The sequence below is a fragment of the Sinohyriopsis cumingii genome, chromosome 8 (genome assembly GCF_028554795.1).
Source record: "Sinohyriopsis cumingii isolate HCF-2022 chromosome 8, ASM2855479v2, whole genome shotgun sequence".
NCBI lineage: Eukaryota > Metazoa > Mollusca > Bivalvia > Unionida > Unionidae > Sinohyriopsis > Sinohyriopsis cumingii.
The window spans coordinates 41,960,140-41,968,028 of NC_142968.1; the positions used below are offsets into that span (position 1 = coordinate 41,960,140).

At 36.1% G+C, this 7,889-nt stretch overlaps 1 protein-coding gene across 1 annotated transcript in view; it reads right to left on the minus strand.

The window, feature by feature from the left end:
* LOC149793356 (uncharacterized) overlaps positions 1–7,116 on the minus strand; it is a 70,745-nt gene extending 63,629 nt beyond the window's left edge. The window contains exon 1 of the mRNA XM_089967341.1: positions 6,865–7,116. The gene's annotated coding sequence lies outside the window, so the exon portion shown is untranslated. The remainder of the gene's footprint in view (positions 1–6,864) is intronic.
* Between the last annotated feature and the right edge of the window lie 773 nt (positions 7,117–7,889).

A 7,889-nucleotide genomic window follows, 5' to 3' on the forward strand; every position in this document is an offset into this window, starting at 1 on the left:
TCTTGAGCTGTTCTGCAGGAAGATAACAAACATTCAAAACTCCACCCATCCATTTATCTGTCCATCCTTGAATTTATTATTTATTGGACGAGGTAATAGTCACCATACGGCCGACAAAGAGAAGAAAAGAAATAAACCAACAATAATAATACGTGTAACAACAACAACTTCATGCAAGCAATGTCCTTCTCGCTGAAGATGAAGGCGTTCATTTAACCAGAAAAACTTTAACAATGAGGTTAATCTGGGGATGTGGACGGACTTTCCGCTAAGACGGGCTAGACAAAAAGCAGAACAAACAACAACAACTACAACAACAACGACAACTGCTACTATTACACAAGGATGATTGAACTCCCGTCCTTCTAAACTTATTATAGGACGGGAATAAAAAAAAAAGTATAAACAATTAGGATGAGCCAGCTGAAAAAGGTTTGAAAATAAAAATGCAAAACAAAGTATTAAAAATATTGGGATGCCGCCGCGAGTTTCGAGCTCGTGACATCTTATCTCAAAGCCGGGACACACAGAAAGACGAAATATTTGACCGTCCTAAGACTGGGATGATAAAAGAAAAGTGCAACGTAAAAATAAAAAAGTGAAACTAAAAAAAACAGTTGGGATAAGCGAGCTTAAAAGAAAGTTTGAACATAAAAAAAAAAATTAACAAAATGTGGGATGCCGTTGTGAGTTTCGAACTCGCGACCTCAAGTAAAAGTAACCTGAATGTTCGTCCTGGAACGGGAGTGACACAAGAAAGTTTGAAGAAAACAAACATAAAAAGAAGTTTAAAAAGAAAGTTTGAACCTAAAAGTACAAAAAGTATTTTTTTAAAATTGGGATGACGCCATAAGTTGTGAACGCGCGACCTCTTGTTTTGCAATGTGTGTGTGTGTGTGTGTGTGTGTGTGTGTGTGTGACTGTTATGGAGTAAGGAGTTGAACGGTTTCCTGTAAAGTAACCAGCAGCATTATCCTGATCGTCATACTCATCACAAGTTCTCTAGTATAGAACATGTTGTACATGGATTACTTTGTCCAATGTAGTGCACTACATTATTCCCTATAGTGAACTGCTTTGTTGAATGTAGTGCACTGCTTTGTTCACTATAGTACACTGCTTTGTTCAATGTAGTGCACTGCTTTGTTCAATGTAGTGAACTGCTTTGTTTACTGTAGTGCACTCCTTTGTTCACTGTAGTACACTGCTTTGTTCACTGTAGTACATTACCTTGTGCAATATGTACTATATGGCGTAAAATGAGCGTACTCCTTAAGCACTATTAACGGATTCCTAGTGCATTCCTTTAGGTTCACTTAAATTTACAGTACAGAGCGATCTATAAAGATAAACTCTTTTTCTTTGTAATGACGAACCTCCTTCTCCCTCCTTCCCTCCCCCTCTCAGAATACTTTCACATACAAATGACACTCTGCACACCTAACATTCACATCTGGCGCTATATCCAGGTAGGTGTTAGATTAACCCTGACACGGGCCACCTCGCCTCCTTATAAAATGTATTGATCGTGTAATTCTCTCATATATTTTATCTGCTGGTGATCCCCAAGTGAGCCCAGAGTGCTGAGGATCTAGCTAAATCCTTGCCTCAACGCGAGGAATTATTTATATTCACTTAATATTAATCCAGTTGTATGGAAGTGACATCCATATCCATGCTCTTTCAACGGCAGAGTAAAAATACGCAGTAACCGTACAACAGACTACATTACCTCTACATAAACGCACCCGTTGAACCGTCTCCTACACTTTATGAATTCCTATTTAGGTGGTTAGGTTCCATGCAGATATGGTCAGATTTAAATCATGAGTCGGGCGATAATAAAAATATAACACACATTGGTTGGGAAAGTCGATGTCACAAAAAGAGATAGTCTAGCGGTTTACTGACAATAAAGTTTGTACGGTATTGTTGCTGGATGGTTGGTTGGTTGGGTAGATGATTTTTAGTTGCACTTTTGACACTTTATTTGGCTATATGATGCCAAAGAAATGGGAGCTAAGGAGACACTTAGGCAGCCCAACAGGACTGGCCTGAACGGGTATCGAACCTGTGACCTTTGGATCACGAGTATAAGAGTTTAGAAGCTCGCTATAATAAACTTTATATACCATTATACGTGCAAGTGGCTAGCTAATATAGTTTTTCTAAAGCGGGAAACATTAGACAGCGAACAGTTTGCATATATCCTAAATAGAAAAAGCTGTTTTAAAAAGAAACCCAGACAAAAAGGAAACATATAAACAAAAAACATATTCGTCCTCTTTCTTATTAACCTTCTCAGACCTCTTTATGTCTGTCCACCGAAAACTTTCATCGTATTTGTCTGATTTTATACCAAGCATGCGACAAAAGAATGCAATATTTCATCTAACTCTAACTTTAACGGCAGTGATTTGCCTGTGAACAAGCTGTGACATCATGAAAGCAGTTCATATAAACATCCACACGAAGTAAAGTAGAGGTCCAAAATCTCTTTCATAAAATGGTTTCGGATAATTTATAAGCTAAGAAATAAAATACCACAATCTGAAGAAACGCTAAACGGTCTCTTTCAAATAATGGACAAAAAACACCGAGGACAAGTGTGTGTTTACGTTATCTATACAAGAGCATATTTTATTGCTTTGCCTTCTCCAATCTCACTTGGTTACCCAATATGCACTAACGGAAGTGCAGCCGGATTTTAAGAGATAGCGAGCGAAAGAATGGTGGAAAAGAAATACGGGTGAAACATTTAGCAAGCCCTAACGACCGAGTCAGGAAAATTGTTAAAACCATACATATACAGAATTGAAATAAATTTACCAGCACCCCGTTACATACATTAAACCAATCAGAAACACGGCTTGGATTAGAATTTTGATTTATTCAGTTTTTATTCCATTAGGTCGTTTGTCGACGAGAATTTGCGGCTCAAAGGTTAGCGTGCTGAACTAGCGACAGGAAGGGTGCTGGTTCGAATCTTACCGTGGTGTGTCATTGGGTAAACTACTTTTACTCAAATCGCCTTGGTACGAACGAACATCAGCATGTGCCTTGAAACATCAATACTAACACGAGGTCGTGTAACCATGGTGATACATAAAAGCAACATGACTTAAAATGAGCACATCATACATTGTATAATGTAATTAGTTTTATTGTTAATACTTATATCACGTTATCAAAATTACAAATAAGTAAAAATATTTAATCACGCTAATTTTTAAAAATACTTTACAACACTTCACCAAATATGTTCTAAATCCAGAACATTTACGTTTGTTTTGAACTGTCCCCATGAACATATAGATGTACAATTTAAATTATTCACCTGTGACATCAATTAACAACATGGTTTGAGAACCTTTGGAGATTAACAAAAAGCGTATAAAAATAGATTGTTCATGCAACTGTTCATTAAATATTTTAACTTATTATTAATACAAAATTTTCGTAATAATACTGCCATGTTGTTATAATAACTTGCAAGAATATTAATCATTAGACACTAACAATCACTAAACTATGAAACGATAACAATCAGAATTTTTGAAACCTACTATATCACAAGTGTTAAATCATTTTTTGAAGTGCAACCGTTGTTCTAATCACGCTAAGGTTTGATTAGGATTCGTGTTTGTCCTTAATTGATTTACAATTCTTAGAGAGAATACTGATCATATATATTGAATTCTAGCTTAATTTTATGCTTCATTCATGTATTGAAATAGCTTTATAAATAAGGAAAACAACGCGTGTCCTAATTTCACGTATTATGTAACATAATCACGTGACTCGTCATCCAGATCCTACCCTGGCTATCACAATTACAGGGAGTCTTAGTGGACAAGAGATATTATTGCTTACATTTATAAAAACCAATCACATTTACCGATTCTCTAATCGATAACAATAATGCTAAAACACTTCTAATTGACAATATCAGAAAATGTGTGAAAATATGCTAAGTTTACGAATTAGTGAGCTAAATTCATCACCTTAGAATAGATAATTGTTCCAATGTCTTTTGCGTCTGTCAGAAAATCGATATGTACGGTAGGTTAGAGGGGACGGTAAATTAAATCGAGGATCTCTGAAGTGTTATCTACTCAATAGGTAATAGAACTTGTAATGAGACTCATAAATATGTATGACAAATTTTAACTTAAGTTTGATGTGCTTTCTGTCCCTGTCTCTGTCTGCCTCTCTCTCTCTCTCTCTCTTTCTCTCTCTCTCTCTCTCTCTTGAGTTTTGTAACATTATATTTTTTTGGGGTGTTTTTTGCTTCGCTTCAAACTGGTCATTAGGTCTACGAATGGTCTCAGAGGTGTTTAACATATCAGATAATTAAGTACTTTTAAACATGTATGCTCTTGAGCAAGGCAGTTGCTCAGTTTGAAGTTTTTTCTTTTTGTTTTTTGTTTTGTAAGGCAATAACACATCATTTGTACATGAATGAGCGCGTGGTGTTCAAAGCCTCCTTTACAATGGGTGCTCGTTGATGTAGTAGAGACAAAAAGTGACAGTCAAGAGACCAACTTAAACTGTGTCCATGTTATTGCCTCTTTTAACATCCTCAGTAAAATATTGACTGCAACGATTGTATTACCACTCAAGTCCTCAAAATTATCACATTCAACAGAAGCCGTCAGTACTTATTTTTTGTTTAGAAGCAGATCACTTCTCAGCCAATTAAATGTATTGTTGCTTATGTTCGTTATGGACTAGATACTTCATCAACCAATCAAGGATGCTGTTATTTCTTATGTTTAGGAATCAGGTCTGTTCCTAACCAATCAAATACGGTATTGAAATTCCAGTCTGCTAGGAGTCGATATATTCAAACAATGTTCAAACCTGCAGTTGATGATTGTCTCTTCTGTAACACATAACGACATATATCAGAATCGAACGGTCAGTGGTGGTTCTATTTCAATCAGAGGGGCAGATCTGGGGCATAGTTAAGGAAATAAATTTCCAATTTTGATATCTGAGTAGACAAAATCAAACTATGTTACAGCAATATGGTAGACGAAACAAGCAACCAGAAAAAAACAAAAACAATAAAAATGAACCCTGCGACGAAATGGCGGTCTATTTGCTTTTGCGGTATAAGCCGTCTTTGGCTGTATTCAAAAGCATTGTATTGTCTAATGACCCTCCCCCTTCAGTGTTTACTCCTTGCCGTCACATAAATAAGGTAACGATAGCAAGTTTATCCAATTTAAAACCTGTCCTCAAGCCGGCAAGTAAATAAGTTTCTCAAACAAAACTTGTGTACATAGATTTTCTCTATTATCTTTAATTGTCAGTATATACGGTAGTGTCATTCAGAAAATGCAAATATTTAAAACAGTTTATCGTGGTTCGGGAATGTTTGGAGGCCTCAAGCTGGCGAAGGACGGTCGATACGAGTCAGCTTCATTGGATTTGTGCATTATGATCCCCAAATTACAATGAAAATTAAAGACAAAACAAGTTATGAAAGGCGAAAACAATCTGAACACAAGAAATGACAGTGCAAGGGCTAGTGATCTCTGAGAGAGAGAGAGAGAGAGAGAGAGAGAGAGAGAGAGAGAGAGAGTACGAAATAAGACAGACAAAAATATAAATAGACAGTGAGTGTCATAGAAGCCTAATGAAATGACCAGGGGAACTTGGAGAGGACTAACCAGATAGACGTATATTGTAAACTATGAAACAAACGTTAAAAAAGGGAAATAAAAGGTGTCCGTTAATAGATATACAATAATGGAAAGAAGAGCTGTAAAGGTAAGCGTAAATGAAGACCAATAGAAAATCCACAGTACCATGAGCCATCTAAAAATATGGTTGAACATAAAACCATATAGCAAACCCACGAGAGAGAGAGAGAGAGAGAGAGAGAGAGAGCATATAAATATCGAAAGATGGCACAGACGGTCGTAATATCACGAACAGATAAGAATAGTCGAAAAGATAGAGAAGGGCCGAAGGTCTTACAAAGGAATTGATTTACCTACACATCCACCGGTAGATAGATAAATATACAGATAGAAAGATAGATATTGCTTGGCAGATAAGGGAAGTTAAAACGATTGACAACGACACAAAGATATGAATGTATATTAAGACATACTAAATGAAAAGATAACTTAATCCCTTGTCAAATTCATCTTATCTAATGAGCAGGTGGTATTAACATTCGGATGGGAAAACTGGAAGCATACATAAAAAAGAGACAGGTAGATATGTACATAGATACAATGATTAGGCATGAAAATTAATAATTGATACTATAACAGTTATGGTCAATATGAGCAGAAACAGTGGAATATAGCAAATATAGCACAATGAGTAGTGAAACGCATACAAATCTAGATGTACAGACTGAACACACACACACACATACACACACACGTTCATATATATATATATATATATATATATATATATATATATATATATATATATATATATATATATATATATATATATATATATAAGATGGGAGAGGCAGAGTAATGATCATATTAAATGGGGGTAGGGGTAGATACCATACTTGCCTAAGAATGACAAAAAGTATTAGTATAAAAGAGGAAGCTAAGATGAACTGGAATATAAAGGTCTAACTGTCAAATCGGCATCGGTGATCCCTGTGTATTAATGACTGTGTATCTTCTGTAAAACGTTTCTGTATCCTCCTTCCACTTATAGTTTTGGGTTGCAGAATCTCGATAGTGTGTGTGTGTTTTTTTTTTTTTTTCTGTGTCTTTTATGAATGTATTGATGAGAGAGAGAGAGAGAGAGAGAGAGAGAGCACACAAGATAAACGTATGAAATATTACCGCTAAATTTCAGTAATATTAATCTACATACCTGAACAATTGTCTGTATTTGTCCACGTGAAACTCACAAAACCTGGCGATAAAGACCTGGTATCCTGTTCGGTCACATTGATGACAGTTTGGTTAATGTAAAGGCATGTTAACAAACAATTGTTACTGTGTTAGTTGATAGGGGTATACAATCCAACAACCAGTTTGTTGTGAATGAAATCATCGGCACGGTCCCAACGGTAATAACGAAAGGCATTTTAAAGTTGGTCATGCGGAATCTCTCCCACTCAACCGATTAATGAAAATAGAGGAGGATATTAAAAATCAGTGTTGTTTCTTTTACGGTTGGCAATATGTCATTCAACTTGGTCCGAAACCTTGGCAGTGCCTTGACACTGATGCTATTATAACTGACTTTATTTACGGAACTTGGGGTACACAGCGGGAGGCAAGTATAAAAGACGAAATTTAATCCACTACGACGTATTTCCCATACACTGATCGCGAAAATGTTAAGTTTAATGAAATTATGAGCAAATATATTGATGCGAAAGGATCAATGCTGAAATTTTTTCGTATAATACTGTCTAATCTATATATTCAGGAGGAAACTTAATTGTTCTATGTTATAGCTTGTTCTCACTGATTACTCCCAACAATAATATTTTACAGAGATCAACGTATATTTTGTCCCTGCATATGGTCAATACACTATCGGCCCCTCAAATCAACAATGCATATTATTTTTAAACATCAAGGTATTGGGAGGCGATAATTCATTCGACTGAGGTGAAAATACTTTGTCCCTGTGACATTGCACTTGTATGACCATACATATGCAAGTAAGCAGAACCATTTACTGTAATAAGAGCAAGATAAAAGTAAATATCCTGCATAATTTTCGGTATATCACTTTGCAGAATAAGGTTGTGAAAAACACTTGCTTGTGGCAAACATAACTCTCTCTCTCTCTCCACACACACACGCACGCGCACGCGCACGCACACGCACGCACACACATATACACACACAGAGAGGTCTATGGTTAGCATGTTGGAGTCGGGT